Source organism: Schistocerca gregaria, unplaced genomic scaffold, assembly GCF_023897955.1.
Source record: "Schistocerca gregaria isolate iqSchGreg1 unplaced genomic scaffold, iqSchGreg1.2 ptg000441l, whole genome shotgun sequence".
Classification (NCBI taxonomy): Eukaryota; Metazoa; Arthropoda; class Insecta; order Orthoptera; family Acrididae; genus Schistocerca; species Schistocerca gregaria.
Window position 1 is genome coordinate 511,331 of NW_026061864.1, and position 19,311 is coordinate 530,641.

Sequence of the window (19,311 nt, forward strand, 5' to 3'; positions counted from 1 at the left end):
TAGCTCATGTTAAAGGCGCCAAAGCCAGCTAAAAAGTCCATAATCGATACCTAAAACTTGAATTGTACTACTTCTTACAGGCTATTACATTTAATTAGATGCTTCATCTGTGTTTTACTATGGTGGTTTTAGTGTCGCCACATACCGCAGCACACGTCTTAGCTTTGCAGACGATAAGTTCAACCGTTTCAGAGAGAAGAGCGGCCAATGTGACGATCTGGCTTTAAGCGATTCGATAACAAATGACGATAACGAACGGATTTTTCGGGTTTTTACTGCATATGAACACTTTTCACATTCTCCCGTGCAACTCAGCTGCTAGTCCTCCTTTCATGCAGAATCTTAAGGTCGTAGCTCATGCCCAAGGCACCAAAGCCACCTAAAAAGTCAATAATCGATACCTAAAACTTGAATTGTACTACTTCTTACTGGCTATTACATCAACATAGAAGCTTCATCTGTGTTCTACTATGGTGCTTTTAGTTCTCCACATACCGCAGCACGCGACATAGCTTTGCAGACAATAAGTACAATCGTTTCAGAGAGAAGAGCGACCAATGTGACGATCTGGCTTTAAGTCGATTCGATAACAAATGAAGAAAACGGACGGATTTCTCAGGTTTTTACTGCATATGAACACTTTTCACATTCTCCCGTGCAACTCAGCTGCTAGTCCACCTTTCATGCAGAATCTTAAGGTCCTAGCTCATGTCCAAGGAACCAAAGCCAGCTAAAAAGTCAATAATCGATAACTAAAACTTGAATTGTACTACTTCTTACTGGCTATTACATCAACTTAGAACCTTCATCTGTGTTCTACTATGGTGCTTTTAGTGTCTCCACATACCGCAGCACGCGACATATCTTTGCAGACGATAAGTACAATCGTTTCAGAGAGAAGAGCGACCAATGTGACGATCTGGCTTTAAGTCGATTCGATAAAAAATGACGAAAACGGACGGATTTCTCATTTTTTTACTACATATGAACACTTTTCACATTCTCCAGTGCAACTCGGCTGCTGGTCCTCGTTTCATGCAGATTCTTAAGGTCCTAGCTCATGTCCAAGGCACCAAAGCCAGCTAAAAAGTCCATTATCGATAACTAAAACTTGAATTGTACTACTTCTTACTAGCTATTACAATTAATTAGATGCTTCATCTGTGTTTTACTATGGTGGTTTTAGTGTCTCCGCATACCGCAGCACACGTCATAGCTTTGCAGACGATAAGTACAACCGTTTCAGAGAGAAGAGCGGCCAGTGTGACATTCTGGCTTTAGGTCGATTCGATAACAAATGACGAATACGGACGGATTTCTCAGGTTTCTACTATATATGAACACTTTTCACATACTCCCGTGCAACTCGGCTGCTAGTTCTCCTTTCATGCAGAATCTTAAGGTCCTAGCTCATGTCCAAGGCACCAAAGCCAGCTAAAAAGTCAATAATCGATACCTAAAACTTGAATTGTACTACTTCTTACTGGCTATTACATCAACTTAGAAGCTTCATCTGTGTTCTACTATGGTGCTTTTAGTGTCTCCGTATACCGCAGCACGCGACATAACGATGCAGTCGATAAGTACAATCGTTTCAGAGAGAAGAGCGACCAATGTGACGATCTGGCTTTAAGTCGATTCGATAACAAATGACGATAACGAACGGATTTTTCGGGTTTTTCCTGCATATGAACACTTTTCACATTCTCCCGTGCAACTCAGCTGCTAGTCCTCCTTTCATGCAGAATCTTAAGGTCCTAGCTCATGTCCAAGGCACCAAAGCCAGCTAAGAAATTAATAATCGATACCTAAAACTTGAATTGGACTACTTCTTACTGGCTATTACATTAAATTAGATGCTTCATCTGTGTTTTACTATTGTGGTTTTAGTGTCTCCGCATACCGCAGCACACGTCATAGCTTTGCAGACGATAAGTACAACCGTTTCAGAGAGAAGAGCGGCCAATGTGACATTCTGGCTTTAAGTCGATTCGATAACAAATGACGAAAAAGGACGGATTTCTCAGGTTTTTACTACATATGAACACTTCTCACATTCTCCCGTGCAACGCGGCTGCTAGTCCTCCTTTCATGCAGAATCTTAACGTCTTAGCTCATGTCCAAGGCACCAAAGCCAGCTAAAAAGTCAATAATCGATACCTAAAACTAGAATTGTACTATATCTTACTGGCTATTACATCAACTTAGAAGCTTCATCTGTCTTTTACTATGGTGGTTTTAGTGTCTCCGCATACCGCAACACACGTCATAGCTTTGCAGACGATAAGTACAACCGTTTCAGAGAGAAGAGCGGCCAATGTGAAGATCTGGCTTTAAGTCGAGTCGATAACAAATGACGAAAACGGACGGATTTCTCAGGTTTTTACTACATATGAACACTTTTCACATTCTCCCGTGCAAATCAGCTGCTAGTCGTCCTTTCATGAAGAATCTTAAGGTCCTAGCTCATGTCCAAGGCACCAAAGATAGCTATAAAGTCAATAATCGATACCTAAAACTTGAATTGTACTACTTCTTACTATCTATTACATCAACTTAGAAGCTTCATCTGTGTTCTACTATGATGCTTTTACTGTCTCCGCATACCGCAGCACGCGACATAGCTTTGCATACGATAAGTACAACCGTTTTAGACATAAATGCGGCCAATGTGACGATCTGGCTTTAAGTCGATTCGATAACAAATGACGAAAACGGACGGATTTCTAGGTTTTTACTACATATGAACACTTTTCACATTCTCCCGTACATCTCTTCTGATAGTCCTCCTTTCATGCAGAATCTTAAGGTCCTAGCTCATGTCCAAGGCACCAAAGCCAGCTAAAAAGTCAATAATCGATACCTAAAACTTGAATTGTGCTACTTCTTACTGGCTATTACATCAACTTAGAAGCTTCATCTGTGTTCTACTATGGATCTTTTAAAGTTTCCTCATACCGCAGCACGCGACGTAGCTTTGCAGACGATAAGTACAACTGTTTCAGAGAGAAGAGCGGCCAATGTGACGATCTGGCTTTAAGTCGATTCGGTAACAAATGTCGAAAACGGACGGATTTCTAGGTTTTTACTACATATGAACACATTCCAAATTCTTCCGTGCAACTCGGCTGCTAGTCCTCCTTTCATGCAGAATCTTAAGGTCCTAGCTCATGTCCAAGGCACCAAAGCCAGCTAAAAAGTCAATAATCGATACCTAAAACTTGAATTGTACTATATCTTACTGGCTATTACATCAACTTACAAGCTTCATCTTGTTTTCTACTATGGTGCTTTTAGTGTCTCCGCATACCGGAGCACGAGACATAGCTTTGCAGACGATAATTAGGACCGTTTCAGAGAGAAGAGCGGCCAATGTGAAGATCTGGCTTTAAGTCGAGTCGATAACAAATGACGAAAACGGACGGATTTCTCAGGTTTTTACTACATGTGAACACTTTTCACATTCTCCCGTGCAACTCGGCAGCTAGTCCTCCTTTCATGCAGAATCTTAAGGTCCTAGCTCATGTCCAAGGAACCAAAGCCAGCTAAAAAGTCTATAATCGATACCTAAAACTTGAATTGGTCTACTTCTTACTTGCTATTACATCAACTTAGAACCTTCATCTGTGTTCTACTATGGTGCTTTTAGTGTCTCCGCATACCGCAGCACGCGACATAGCTTTGCAACCGATAAGTACAATCGTTTCAGAGAGAAGAGCGACCAATGTGACGATCTGGCTTTAAGTCGATTCGATAACAAATGACGAAAACGGACGGATTTCTAGGTTTTTACTACATATGAACACTTTTCACATTGTCCCGTGCAACTCTGCTGCTAGTCCTTCTTTCATGCAGAATCTTAAGGTCGTAGCTCATGTCCAAGGCACCAAAGCCAGCTAAAAAGTCAATAATCGATACCTAAAACTTGAATTGTACTACTTCTTACTGGCTATTACATTAAATTAGATGCTTCATCTGTGTTTTACTATGTTGATTTTAGTGTCTCCGCATACCGCAGCACACGTCACATCTTTGCAGACGATAAGTACAACCATTTCAGAGAGAAGAGCGGCCAATGTGACGATCTGGCCTTATGACGATTCGATAAAAAAATGACGATAACGAACGGATTTTTCAGGTTTTTACTGCATATCAACACTTTTCACATTCTCCCGTGCAACTCAGCTGCTAGTCCTCCTTTCATGCAGAATCTTAAGGTCCTAGCTCAAGTCCAAGGCACCAAAGCCCCCTAAAAAGTCAATAATTGATACCTAAAACTTGAATTGTACTACTTCTTACTGGCTATTACATCAACTTAGAAGCTTCATCTGTGTTCTACTATGGTGCTTTTAGTGTCTCCGCATACCGCAGCACGCGACATAGCTATGCAGACGATAAGTACAACCGTTTCAGAGAGAAGAGCGGCCAATGTGACGATCTGGCTTTAAGTCGATTCGGTAACAAATGTCGAAAACGGACGGATTTCTAGGATTTTACTACATATGAACACATTCCACATTCTCCCATGCAACTCGGCTGCTAGTCCTCCTTTCATGCAGAATCTTAAGGTCCTAGCTCATGTCCAAGGCACGAAAGCCAGCTAAAAAGTCAATAATCGAAACCTAAAACTTGCATTGTACTATATCTTACTGGCTATTACATCAACTTAGAAGCTTCATCTGTTTTCTACTATGGTGCTTTTAGTGTCTCCGCATACCGGAGCACGAGACATAGCTTTGCAGACGATAATTAGGACCGTTTCAGAGAGAAGAGCGGCCAATGTGAAGATCTGGCTTTAAGTCGAGTCGATAACAAACGACGAAAACGGACGGATTTCTCAGGTTTTTACTACATATGAACACTTTTCACATTCTCCCGTGCAACTCGGCAGCTAGTCCTCCTTTCATGCAGAATCTTAAGGTCCTAGCTCATGTCCAAGGAACCAAAGCCAGCTAAAAAGTCAATAATCGATACATAAAACTTGAATTGGTCTACTTCTTACTGGCTATTACATCAACTTAGAACCTTCATCTGTGTTCTACTATGGTGCTTTTAGTGTCTCCGCATACCGCAGCACGCGACATAGCTTTGCAGACGATAAGTACAACCATTTCAGAGAGAAGAGCGGCCAATGTGACGATCTGGCCTTATGACGATTCGATAAAAAATGACGATAACGAACGGATTTTTCAGGTTTTTACTGCATATCAACACTTTTCACATTCTCCCGTGCAACACAGCTGCTAGTCCTCCTTTCATGCAGAATCTTAAGGTCCTAGCTCAAGTCCAAGGCACCAAAGCCCCCTAAAAAGTCAATAATCGATACCTATAACTTGAATTGTACTACTTCTTACTGGCTATTACATCAACTTAGAAGCTTCATCTGTGTTCTACTATGGTGCTTTTAGTGTCTCCGCATACCGCAGCACGCGACATAGCTTTGCAGACGATAAGTACAACCGTTTCAGAGAGAAGAGCGGCCAATGTGACGATCTGGCTTTAAGTCGATTCGGTAACAAATGACGAAAACCGACGGATTTCTAGGTTTTCACTACATATGAACACATTCCACATTCTCCCAGGCAACTCGGCTGCTAGTCCTCCTTTCATGCAGAATCTTAAGGTCCTAGCTCATGTCCAAGGCACCAAAGCCAGCTAAAAAGTCAATAATCGAAACCTAAAACTTGCATTGTACTACTTCTTACTGGCTATTACATCAACTTAGAAGCTTCATCTGTGTTCTACTATGGTGCTTTTAGTGTCTCCGCATACCGCAGCACGCGACATAGCTTTGCAGACGATAAGTACAACCGTTTCAGAGAGAAGAGCGGCCAATGTGACGATCTGGCTTTAAGTCGATTCGGTAACAAATGACGAAAACGGACGGATTTCTAGGTTTTTACTACATATGAACACATTCCACATTCGCCTGTGCAACTCGGCTGCTAGTCCTCCTTTCATGCAGACTCTTAAGGTCCTAGCTCATGTCCAAGACACCAAAGCCAGCTAAAAAGTCAATAATCGAAACCTAAAACTTGAATTGTACTATATCTTACTGGCTATTACATCAACTTAGAAGCTTCATCTGTTTTCTACTATGGTGCTTTTAGTGTCTCCGCATACCGGAGCAAGAGACATAGCTTTGCAGACGATAATTAGGACCATTTCAGAGAGAAGAGCGGCCAATGTGATGATCTGGCTTTAAGTCGAGTCGATAACAAATGACGAAAACGGACCGATTTCTCGGGTTTTTACTACATATGAACACTTTTCACATTCTCCCGTGCAACTCTGCAGCTAGGCCTCCTTTCATGCAGAATCTTAAGGTCCTAGCTCATGTCCAAGGAACCAAAGCCAGCTAAAAAGTCAATAATCGATACCTAAAACTTGAATTGGACTACTTCTTACTGGCTATTACATCAACTTAGAAGCTTCATCTGTGTTCTATTATGGTGCTTTTAGTGTCTCCACATACCGCAGCACGCTACATAGCTTTGCAGACGATAAGTACAACCGTTTCAGAGAGAAGAGCGGCCAATGTAACGATATGGCTTTAAGTCGATTCGGTAACAAATGACGAAAACGGACGGATTTCTAGGTTTTTACTACATATGAACACATTCCACATTCTCCCAGGCAACTCGGCTGCTAGTCCTCCTTTCATGCAGAATCTTAAGGTCCTAGCTCATATCCAAGGCACAAAAGCAAGCTAAAAAGTCAATTATCGATACCTAAAACTTGAGTTGTAATACTTCTTACTGGCTATTACATCAACTTAGAAGCTTCATCTGTTTTCTACTATGGTGCTTTTAGTGTCTGCGCATACCGCAGCACGCGACATAGCTTTGCAGACGATAAGTACAACCGTTTTAGACATAAATGCGGCCAATATGACGATCTGGCTTTAAGTCGATTCGATAACAAATGACGAAAACGGAAGGATTTCTAGTTTTTTACTACATATGAACACATTCCACATACTCCCGTGCAACTCGGCTGCTAGTCCTCCTTTCATGCAGAATCTTAAGGTCCTAGCTCATGTCCAAGGCACCAAAGCCAGCTAAAAAGTCAATAATCGATACCTAAAACTTGAATTGTACTATATCTTACTGGCTATTACAACAACTTAGAACCTTCATCTGTGTTCTACTATGGTGCTTTTAGTGTCTCCGGATACCGCAGCACGCGACATAGCTTTGCAGTCGATAAGTACAATCGTTTCAGAGAGAAGAGCGACCAATGTGACGATCTGGCTTTAAGTCGATTCGAAAACAAATGACGAATACGGACGGATTTCTCAGGTTTTTACTACATATGAACACTTTTCACATTCTCCCGTGCAACTCGGCTGCTAGTCCTCCTTTCATGCAGATTCTTAAGGTCCTAGCTCATGTCCAAGGCACCAAAGCCAGCTAAAAAGTCCATAATCGATACCTAAAACTTGAATTGTACTACTTCTTACTGGCTATTACATTAAATTAGATGCTTCATCTGTGTTTTACTATGGTGATTTTAGTGTCTCCGCATACCGCAGCACACGTCACATCTTTGCAGACGATAAGTACAACCATTTTAGAGAGAAGAGCGGCCAATGTGACGATCTGGCCTTATCACGATTCGATAAAAAAATGACGATAACGAACGGATTTTTCAGGTTTTTACTGCATATCAACACTTTTCACATTCTCCCGTGCAACTCAGCTGCTAGTCCTCCTTTCATGCAGAATCTTAAGGTCCTAGCTCAAGTCCAAGGCACCAAAGCCCCCTAAAAAGTCAATAATCGATACCTAAAACTTGAATTGTACTACTTCTTACTGGCTATTACATCAACTTAGAAGCTTCATCTGTGTTCTACTATGGTGCTTTTAGTGTCTCCGCATACCGCAGCACGCGACATAGCTATGCAGACGATAGGTACAACCGTTTCAGAGAGAAGAGCGGCCAATGTGACGATCTGGCTTTAAGTCGATTCGGTAACAAATGTCGAAAACGGACGGATTTCTAGGATTTTACTACATATGAACACATTCCACATTCTCCCATGCAACTCGGCTGCTAGTCCTCCTTTCATGCAGAATCTTAAGGTCCTAGCTCATGTCCAAGGCACGAAAGCCAGCTAAAAAGTCAATAATCGAAACCTAAAACTTGCATTGTACTATATCTTACTGGCTATTACATCAACTTAGAAGCTTCATCTGTTTTCTACTATGGTGCTTTTAGTGTCTCCGCATACCGGAGCACGAGACATAGCTTTGCAGACGATATTTAGGACCGTTTCAGAGAGAAGAGCGGCCAATGTGAAGATCTGGCTTTAAGTCGAGTCGATAACAAACGACGAAAACGGACGGATTTCTCAGGTTTTTACTACATATGAACACTTTTCACATTCTCCCGTGCAACTCGGCAGCTAGTCCTCCTTTCATGCAGAACCTTAAGGTCCTAGCTCATGTCCAAGGAACCAAAGCCAGCTAAAAAGTCAATAATCGATACCTAAAACTTGAATTGGTCTACTTCTTACTGGCTATTACATCAACTTAGAACCTTCATCTGTGTTCTACTATGGTGCTTTTAGTGTCTCCGCATACCGCAGCACGCGACATAGCTTTGCAGACGATAAGTACAACCATTTCAGAGAGAAGAGCGGCCAATGTGACGATCTGGCCTTATGACGATTCGATAAAAAATGACGATAACGAACGGATTTTTCAGGTTTTTACTGCATATCAACACTTTTCACATTCTCCCGTGCAACTCAGCTGCTAGTCCTCCTTTCATGCAGAATCTTAAGGTCCTAGCTCAAGTCCAAGGCACCAAAGCCCCCTAAAAAGTCAATAATCGATACCTATAACTTGAATTGTACTACTTCTTACTGGCTATTACATCAACTTAGAAGCTTCATCTGTGTTCTACTATGGTGCTTTTAGTGTCTCCGCATACCGCAGCACGCGACATAGCTTTGCAGACGATAAGTACAACCGTTTCAGAGAGAAGAGCGGCCAATGTGACGATCTGGCTTTAAGTCGATTCGGTAACAAATGACGAAAACCGACGGATTTCTAGGTTTTCACTACATATGAACACATTCCACATTCTCCCAGGCAACTCGGCTGCTAGTCCTCCTTTGATGCAGAATCTTAAGGTCCTAGCTCATGTCCAAGGCACCAAAGCCAGCTAAAAAGTCAATAATCGATACCTAAAACTTGCATTGTACTACTTCTTACTGGCTATTACATCAACTTAGAAGCTTCATCTGTGTTCTACTATGGTGCTTTTAGTGTCTCCGCATACCGCAGCACGCGACATAGCTTTGCAGACGATAAGTACAACCGTTTCAGAGAGAAGAGCGGCCAATGTGACGATCTGGCTTTAAGTCGATTCGGTAACAAATGACGAAAACGGACGGATTTCTAGGTTTTTACTACATATGAACACATTCCACATTCGCCTGTGCAACTCGGCTGCTAGTCCTCCTTTCATGCAGAATCTTAAGGTCCTAGCTCATGTCCAAGACACCAAAGCCAGCTAAAAAGTCAATAATCGAAACCTAAAACTTGAATTGTACTATATCTTACTGGCTATTACATCAACTTAGAAGCTTCATCTGTTTTCTACTATGGTGCTTTTAGTGTCTCCGCATACCGGAGCAAGAGACATAGCTTTGCAGACGATAATTAGGACCATTTCAGAGAGAAGAGCGGCCAATGTGATGATCTGGCTTTAAGTCGAGTCGATAACAAATGACGAAAACGGACCGATTTCTCGGGTTTTTACTACATATGAACACTTTTCACATTCTCCCGTGCAACTCTGCAGCTAGGCCTCCTTTCATGCAGAATCTTAAGGTCCTAGCTCATGTCCAAGGAACCAAAGCCAGCTAAAAAGTCAATAATCGATACCTAAAACTTGAATTGGACTACTTCTTACTGGCTATTACATCAACTTAGAAGCTTCATCTGTGTTCTATTATGGTGCTTTTAGTGTCTCCACATACCGCAGCACGCTACATAGCTTTGCAGACGATAAGTACAACCGTTTCAGAGAGAAGAGCGGCCAATGTAACGATCTGGCTTTAAGTCGATTCGGTAACAAATGACGAAAACGGACGGATTTCTAGGTTTTTACTACATATGAACACATTCCACATTCTCCCAGGCAACTCGGCTGCTAGTCCTCCTTTCATGCAGAATCTTAAGGTCCTAGCTCATATCCAAGGCACAAAAGCAAGCTAAAAAGTCAATTATCGATACCTAAAACTTGAGTTGTAATACTTCTTACTGGCTATTACATCAACTTAGAAGCTTCATCTGTTTTCTACTATGGTGCTTTTAGTGTCTGCGCATACCGCAGCACGCGACATAGCTTTGCAGACGATAAGTACAACCGTTTTAGACATAAATGCGGCCAATATGACGATCTGGCTTTAAGTCGATTCGATAACAAATGACGAAAACGGAAGGATTTCTAGTTTTTTACTACATATGAACACATTCCACATACTCCCGTGCAACTCGGCTGCTAGTCCTCCTTTCATGCAGAATCTTAAGGTCCTAGCTCATGTCCAAGGCACCAAAGCCAGCTAAAAAGTCAATAATCGATACCTAAATCTTGAATTGTACTATATCTTACTGGCTATTACATCAACTTAGAAGCTTCATCTGTTTTCTACTATGGTGCTTTTAGTGTCTCCGCATACTGGAGCACGAGACATAGCTTTGCAGACGATAATTACGACCGTTTCAGAGAGATGAGCGGCCAATATGATGATCTGGCTTTAAGTCGATTCGATAACAAATGACGAATACGGACGGATTTCTTAGGTTTTTACTACATATAAACACTTTTCACATTCTCCCGTGCAACTCCGGGGCTAGTTCTCCTTTCATGCAGAATCTTAAGGTCCTAGCTCATGTCCAAGGCACCAAAGCCAGCTAAAAAGTCAATAATCGATACGTAAAACTTAAATTGTACTACTTCTTACTGGCTATTACATCAACTTAGAAGCTTCATCTGTGTTCTACTATAGTGCTTTTAGAGTCTCCGCATACCGCACCACGCGACATAGATTTGCAGACGATAAGTACAACCGTTTCAGAGAGAAGACGGCCAATGTGACGATCAGGCTTTTAAGTCGATTCGATAACTATTGACGAAAACGGACGGATTACTCAGGTTTTTACTACATATGAACCCTTTTCAAATTCTCCCGTGCAACTCGGCTGCTAGTTCTCCTTTCATGCAGAATCTTAACGTCCTAGCTCATGTCCAAGGCACCAAAGCCAGCTAAAAAGTCAATAATCAGTAACTAAAACTTGAATTGTACTACTTCTTACTGGCAATTACATCATCTTAGAAGCTTCATCTGTGTTCTACCTTGGTGCTTTTAGTGTCTCCGCATACCGCAGCACGCGACATAGCTTTGCAGACGATAAGTACAATCGTTTCAGAGAGAAGAGCGACCAATGTAACGATCTGGCTTTAAGTCGATTCGATAACAAATGACGAAAATTGACGGATTTCTAGGTTTTTACTACATATGAACACTTTTCACATTGTCCCGTGCAACTCTGCTGCTAGTCCTCCTTTCATGCAGAATCTTAAGGTCCTAGCTCATGTCCAAGGCACCAAAGCCAGCTAAAAAGTCAATAATCGATACCTAAAACTTGAATTGGACTACTTCTTACTGGCTATTACATCAACTTAGAACCATCATCTGTGTTCTACTATGGTGCTTTTAGTGCTCCGGATACCGCAGCACGCGACAGAGCTTTGCAGTCGATAAGTACAATCGTTTCAGAGAGAAGAGCGACCAATGTGACGATCTGGCTTTAAGTCGATTCGGTAACAAATGGCGAAAACGGACGGATTTCTAGGTTTTTACTACATATGAACACATTCCACATACTCCTGTGCAACTCGGCTGCTAGTCCTCCTTTCATGCAGAATCTTAAGGTCCTAGCTCATGTCCAAGGCTCCAAAGATAGATATAAAGTCAAAAATCGATACCTAAAACTTGAATTGTACTACTTCTTACTGTCTATTACATCAACTTAGAAGCTTCATCTGTGTTCTACTATGATGCTTTTAGTGTCTCCGCATACCGCAGCACGCGACATAGCTTTGCAGTCGATAAGTACAACCGTTTTAGACATAAATGCGGCCAATATGACGATCTGGCTTTAAGTGGATTCGATAACAAATGTCGAAAACGGACGGATTTCTAGGTTTTTACTACATATGAACACTTTTCACATTATCCGGTACAACTCGGCTGATAGTCCTCCTTTCATGCAGAATCTTAAGGTCCTAGCTCATGTCCAAGGCACGAAAGCCAGCTAAAAAGTCAATAATCGATACCTAAAACTTGAATTGTGCTACTTCTTACTGGCTATTACATCAACTTAGAAGCTTCATCTGTGTTCTACTGTGGTGGTTTCAGTGTCTCCGCCTACCGCAGCATAGACATAGCTTTGCAGACGATAAGTACAACCGTTTCAGAGAAAAGAGCGGACAATGTGACGATCTGGCTTTAAGTCGATTCGATAACAAATGACGAAAACGGACGGATTTCTAGGTTTTTACTACATATGAACACATTCCACATTCTTCCATGCAACTCGGCTGCTAGTCCTCCTTTCATGCAGAATCTTAAGGTCCTAGCTCATGTCCAAGGCACCAAAGCCAGCTAAAAAGTCAATAATCGATACCTAAAACTTGAATTGTACTATATCTTACTGGCTATTACATCAACTTAGAAGCTTCATCTGTGTTCTACTATGGTGCTTTTAGTGTCTCCGCATACCGCAGCACGCGACATAGCTTTGCAGACGATACGTACAATCGTTTCAGAGAGAAGAGCGACCAATGTGACGATCTGGCTTTAAGTCGATTCGATAACAAATGACAAAAACGGACGGATTTCTAGGTTTTTAATTCAACTGAACACTTTTCACATTCTCCCGTGCAACTCGGCTGCTAGTCCTCCTTTCATGCAGAATCTTAAGGTCCTAGCTCATGTCCAAGGCACCAAAGCCAGCTAAAAAGTCAATAATCGATAAATAAAACTTGAATTGTACTACTTCTTACTGGCTGTTACATCAACTTAGAAGCTTCATCTGTGTTCTACTATGGTGCTTTTAGTGTCTCCGCATACCGCAGCACGCGACATAGCTTTGCAGACGATAAGTACAACCGTTTCAGAGAGAAGAGCAGCCAATGTGACGATCGGGCTTTAAGTCGATTCGGTAACAAATGACGAAAACGGACGGATTTCTAGGTTTTTACTAGATATGAACACTTCTCACATTCTCCCGTGCAACGCGGCTGCTAGTCCTCCTTTCATGCAGGATCTTAAGGTCCTAGCTCATGTCGAAGGAACCAAAGCCAGCTAAAAAGTCAATAATCGATACCTAAAACTAGAATTGTACTATATCTTACTGGCTATTACATCAACTTAGAAGCTTCATCTGTGTTTTACTATGGTGGTTTTAGTGTCTCCGCATACCGCAGCACACGACATAGCTTTGCAGACGATAAGTACAACCGTTTTAGACATAAATGCGGTCAATATGACGATTTGGCTTTAAGTGCATTCGATAACAAATGACGAAAACGGACGGATTTCTAGGTTTTTACTACATATGAACACTTTTCACATTCTCCCGTACAACTCGGCTGATAGTACTCCTTTCATGCAGAATCTTAAGGTCCTAGCTCATGTCCAAGGCACCAAAGCCAGCTAAAAAGTCAATAATCGATACCTAAAACTTGAATTGTACTATATCTTACTGGCTATTACATCAACGTAGAAGCTTAATCTGTTTTCTACTATGGTGCTTTTAGTGTCTCCGCATACTGGAGCACGAGACATAGCTTTGCAGAAGATAATTACGACCGTTTCAGAGAGAAGAGCGGCCAAAGTGATAATCTGGCTTTAAGTTGAGTCGATAACAAATGACGAAAACGGACGGATTTCTCAGGTTTTTACTACATATGAACCCTTTTCAAATTCTCCCGTGCAACTCGGCTGCTAGTTCTCCTTTCATGCAGAATCTTAACGTCCTAGCTCATGTCCAAGGCACCAAAGCCAGCTAAAAAGTCAATAATCAGTAACTAAAACTTGAATTGTACTACTTCTTACTGGCAATTACATCATCTTAGAAGCTTCAACTGTGTTCTACCTTGGTGCTTTTAGTGTCTCCGCATACCGCAGCACGCGACATAGCTTTGCAGACGATAAGTACAATCGTTTCAGAGAGAAGAGCGACCAATGTAACGATCTGGCTTTAAGTCGATTCGATAACAAATGACGAAAACGGACGGATTTCTAGGTTTTTACTACATATGAACACTTTTCACATTGTCCCGTGCAACTCTGCTGCTAGTCCTCCTTTCATGCAGAATCTTAAGGTCCTAGCTCATGTCCAAGGCACCAAAGCCAGCTAAAAAGTCAATAATCGATACCTAAAACTTGAATTGGACTACTTCTTACTGGCTATTACATCAACTTAGAACCTTCATCTGTGTTCTACTATGGTGCTTTTAGTGCTCCGGATACCGCAGCACGCGACAGAGCTTTGCAGTCGATAAGTACAATCGTTTCAGAGAGAAGAGCGACCAATGTGACGATCTGGCTTTAAGTCGATTCGGTAACAAATGGCGAAAACGGACGGATTTCTAGGTTTTTACTACATATGAACACATTCCACATACTCCTGTGCAACTCGGCTGCTAGTCCTCCTTTCATGCAGAATCTTAAGGTCCTAGCTCATGTCCAAGGCTCCAAAGATAGATATAAAGTCAAAAATCGATACCTAAAACTTGAATTTTACTACTTCTTACTGTCTATTACATCAACTTAGAAGCTTCATCTGTGTTCTACTATGATGCTTTTAGTGTCTCCGCATACCGCAGCACGCGACATAGCTTTGCAGTCGATAAGTACAACCGTTTTAGACATAAATGCGGCCAATATGACGATCTGGCTTTAAGTGGATTCGATAACAAATGTCGAAAACGGACGGATTTCTAGGTTTTTACTACATATGAACACTTTTCACATTATCCGGTACAACTCGGCTGATAGTCCTCCTTTCATGCAGAATCTTAAGGTCCTAGCTCATGTCCAAGGCACGAAAGCCAGCTAAAAAGTCAATAATCGATACCTAAAACTTGAATTGTGCTACTTCTTACTGGCTATTACATCAACTTAGAAGCTTCATCTGTGTTCTACTGTGGTGGTTTCAGTGTCTCCGCCTACCGCAGCATAGACATAGCTTTGCAGACGATAAGTACAACCGTTTCAGAGAAAAGAGCGGACAATGTGACGATCTGGCTTTAAGTCGATTCGATAACAAATGACGAAAACGGACGGATTTCTAGGTTTTTACTACATATGAACACATTCCACATTCTTCCATGCAACTCGGCTGCTAGTCCTCCTTTCATGCAGAATCTTAAGGTCCTAGCTCATGTCCAAGGCACCAAAGCCAGCTAAAAAGTCAATAATCGATACCTAAAACTTGAATTGTACTATATCTTACTGGCTATTACATCAACTTAGAAGCTTCATCTGTGTTCTACTATGGTGCTTTTAGTGTCTCCGCATACCGCAGCACGCGACATAGCTTTGCAGACGATACGTACAATCGTTTCAGAGAGAAGAGCGACCAATGTGACGATCTGGCTTTAAGTCGATTCGATAACAAATGACAAAAACGGACGGATTTCTAGGTTTTTAATTCAACTGAACACTTTTCACATTCTCCCGTGCAACTCGGCTGCTAGTCCTCCTTTCATGCAGAATCTTAAGGTCCTAGCTCATGTCCAAGGCACCAAAGCCAGCTAAAAAGTCAATAATCGATAAATAAAACTTGAATTGTACTACTTCTTACTGGCTGTTACATCAACTTAGAAGCTTCATCTGTGTTCTACTATGGTGCTTTTAGTGTCTCCGCATACCGCAGCACGCGACATAGCTTTGCAGACGATAAGTACAACCGTTTCAGAGAGAAGAGCAGCCAATGTGACGATCGGGCTTTAAGTCGATTCGGTAACAAATGACGAAAACGGACGGATTTCTAGGTTTTTACTAGATATGAACACTTCTCACATTCTCCCGTGCAACGCGGCTGCTAGTCCTCCTTTCATGCAGGATCTTAAGGTCCTAGCTCATGTCGAAGGAACCAAAGCCAGCTAAAAAGTCAATAATCGATACCTAAAACTAGAATTGTACTATATCTTACTGGCTATTACATCAACTTAGAAGCTTCATCTGTGTTTTACTATGGTGGTTTTAGTGTCTCCGCATACCGCAGCACGCGACATAGCTTTGCAGACGATAAGTACAACCGTTTTAGACATAAATGCGGTCAATATGACGATTTGGCTTTAAGTGCATTCGATAACAAATGACGAAAACGGACGGATTTCTAGGTTTTTACTACATATGAACACTTTTCACATTCTCCCGTACAACTCGGCTGATAGTACTCCTTTCATGCAGAATCTTAAGGTCCTAGCTCATGTCCAAGGCACCAAAGCCAGCTAAAAAGTCAATAATCGATACCTAAAACTTGAATTGTACTATATCTTACTGGCTATTACATCAACGTAGAAGCTTAATCTGTTTTCTACTATGGTGCTTTTAGTGTCTCCGCATACTGGAGCACGAGACATAGCTTTGCAGAAGATAATTACGACCGTTTCAGAGAGAAGAGCGGCCAAAGTGATAATCTGGCTTTAAGTTGAGTCGATAACAAATGACGAAAACGGACGGATTTCTCAGGTTTTTACTACATATGAACCCTTTTCAAATTCTCCCGTGCAACTCGGCTGCTAGTTCTCCTTTCATGCAGAATCTTAACGTCCTAGCTCATGTCCAAGGCACCAAAGCCAGCTAAAAAGTCAATAATCAGTAACTAAAACTTGAATTGTACTACTTCTTACTGGCAATTACATCATCTTAGAAGCTTCAACTGTGTTCTACCTTGGTGCTTTTAGTGTCTCCGCATACCGCAGCACGCGACATAGCTTTGCAGACGATAAGTACAATCGTTTCAGAGAGAAGAGCGACCAATGTAACGATCTGGCTTTAAGTCGATTCGATAACAAATGACGAAAACGGACGGATTTCTAGGTTTTTACTACATATGAACACTTTTCACATTGTCCCGTGCAACTCTGCTGCTAGTCCTCCTTTCATGCAGAATCTTAAGGTCCTAGCTCATGTCCAAGGCACCAAAGCCAGCTAAAAAGTCAATAATCGATACCTAAAACTTGAATTGGACTACTTCTTACTGGCTATTACATCAACTTAGAACCTTCATCTGTGTTCTACTATGGTGCTTTTAGTGCTCCGGATACCGCAGCACGCGACAGAGCTTTGCAGTCGATAAGTACAATCGTTTCAGAGAGAAGAGCGACCAATGTGACGATCTGGCTTTAAGTCGATTCGGTAACAAATGGCGAAAACGGACGGATTTCTAGGTTTTTACTACATATGAACACATTCCACATACTCCTGTGCAACTCGGCTGCTAGTCCTCCTTTCATGCAGAATCTTAAGGTCCTAGCTCATGTCCAAGGCTCCAAAGATAGATATAAAGTCAAAAATCGATACCTAAAACTTGAATTTTACTACTTCTTACTGTCTATTACATCAACTTAGAAGCTTCATCTGTGTTCTACTATGATGCTTTTAGTGTCTCCGCATACCGCAGCACGCGACATAGCTTTGCAGTCGATAAGTACAACCGTTTTAGACATAAATGCGGCCAATATGACGATCTGGCTTTAAGTGGATTCGATAACAAATGTCGAAAACGGACGGATTTCTAGGTTTTTACTACATATGAACACTTTTCACATTATCCGGTACAACTCGGCTGATAGTCCTCCTTTCATGCAGAATCTTAAGGTCCTAGCTCATGTCCAAGGCACGAAAGCCAGCTAAAAAGTCAATAATCGATACCTAAAACTTGAATTGTGCTACTTCTTACTGGCTATTACATCAACTTAGAAGCTTCATCTGTGTTCTACTGTGGTGGTTTCAGTGTCTCCGCCTACCGCAGCATACGACATAGCTTTGCAGACGATAAGTACAACCGTTTCAGAGAAAAGAGCGGACAATGTGACGATCTGGCTTTAAGTCGATTCGATAACAAATGACGAAAACGGACGGATTTCTAGGTTTTTACTACATATGAACACATTCCACATTCTTCCGTGCAACTCGGCTGCTAGTCCTCCTTTCATGCAGAATCTTAAGGTCCTAGCTCATGTCCAAGGCACCAAAGCCAGCTAAAAAGTCAATAATCGATACCTAAAACTTGAATTGTACTATATCTTACTGGCTATTACATCAACTTAGAAGCTTCATCTGTGTTCTACTATGGTGCTTTTAGTGTCTCCGCATACCGCAGCACGCGACATAGCTTTGCAGACGATACGTACAATCGTTTCAGAGAGAAGAGCGACCAATGTGACGATCTGGCTTTAAGTCGATTCGATAACAAATGACAAAAACGGACGGATTTCTAGGTTTTTAATTCAACTGAACACTTTTCACATTCTCCCGTGCAACTCGGCTGCTAGTCCTCCTTTCATGCAGAATCTTAAGGTCCTAGCTCATGTCCAAGGCACCAAAGCCAGCTAAAAAGTCAATAATCGATAAATAAAACTTGAATTGTACTACTTCTTACTGGCTGTTACATCAACTTAGAAGCTTCATCTGTGTTCTACTATGGTGCTTTTAGTGTCTCCGCATACCGCAGCACGCGACATAGCTTTGCAGACGATAAGTACAACCGTTTCAGAGAGAAGAGCAGCCAATGTGACGATCGGGCTTTAAGTCGATTCGGTAACAAATGACGAAAACGGACGGATTTCTAGGTTTTTACTAGATATGAACACTTCTCACATTCTCCCGTGCAACGCGGCTGCTAGTCCTCCTTTCATGCAGGATCTTAAGGTCCTAGCTCATGTCGAAGGAACCAAAGCCAGCTAAAAAGTCAATAATCGATACCTAAAACTAGAATTGTACTATATCTTACTGGCTATTACATCAACTTAGAAGCTTCATCTGTGTTTTACTATGGTGGTTTTAGTGTCTCCGCATACCGCAGCACGCGACATAGCTTTGCAGACGATAAGTACAACCGTTTTAGACATAAATGCGGTCAATATGACGATTTGGCTTTAAGTGCATTCGATAACAAATGACGAAAACGGACGGATTTCTAGGTTTTTACTACATATGAACACTTTTCACATTCTCCCGTACAACTCGGCTGATAGTACTCCTTTCATGCAGAA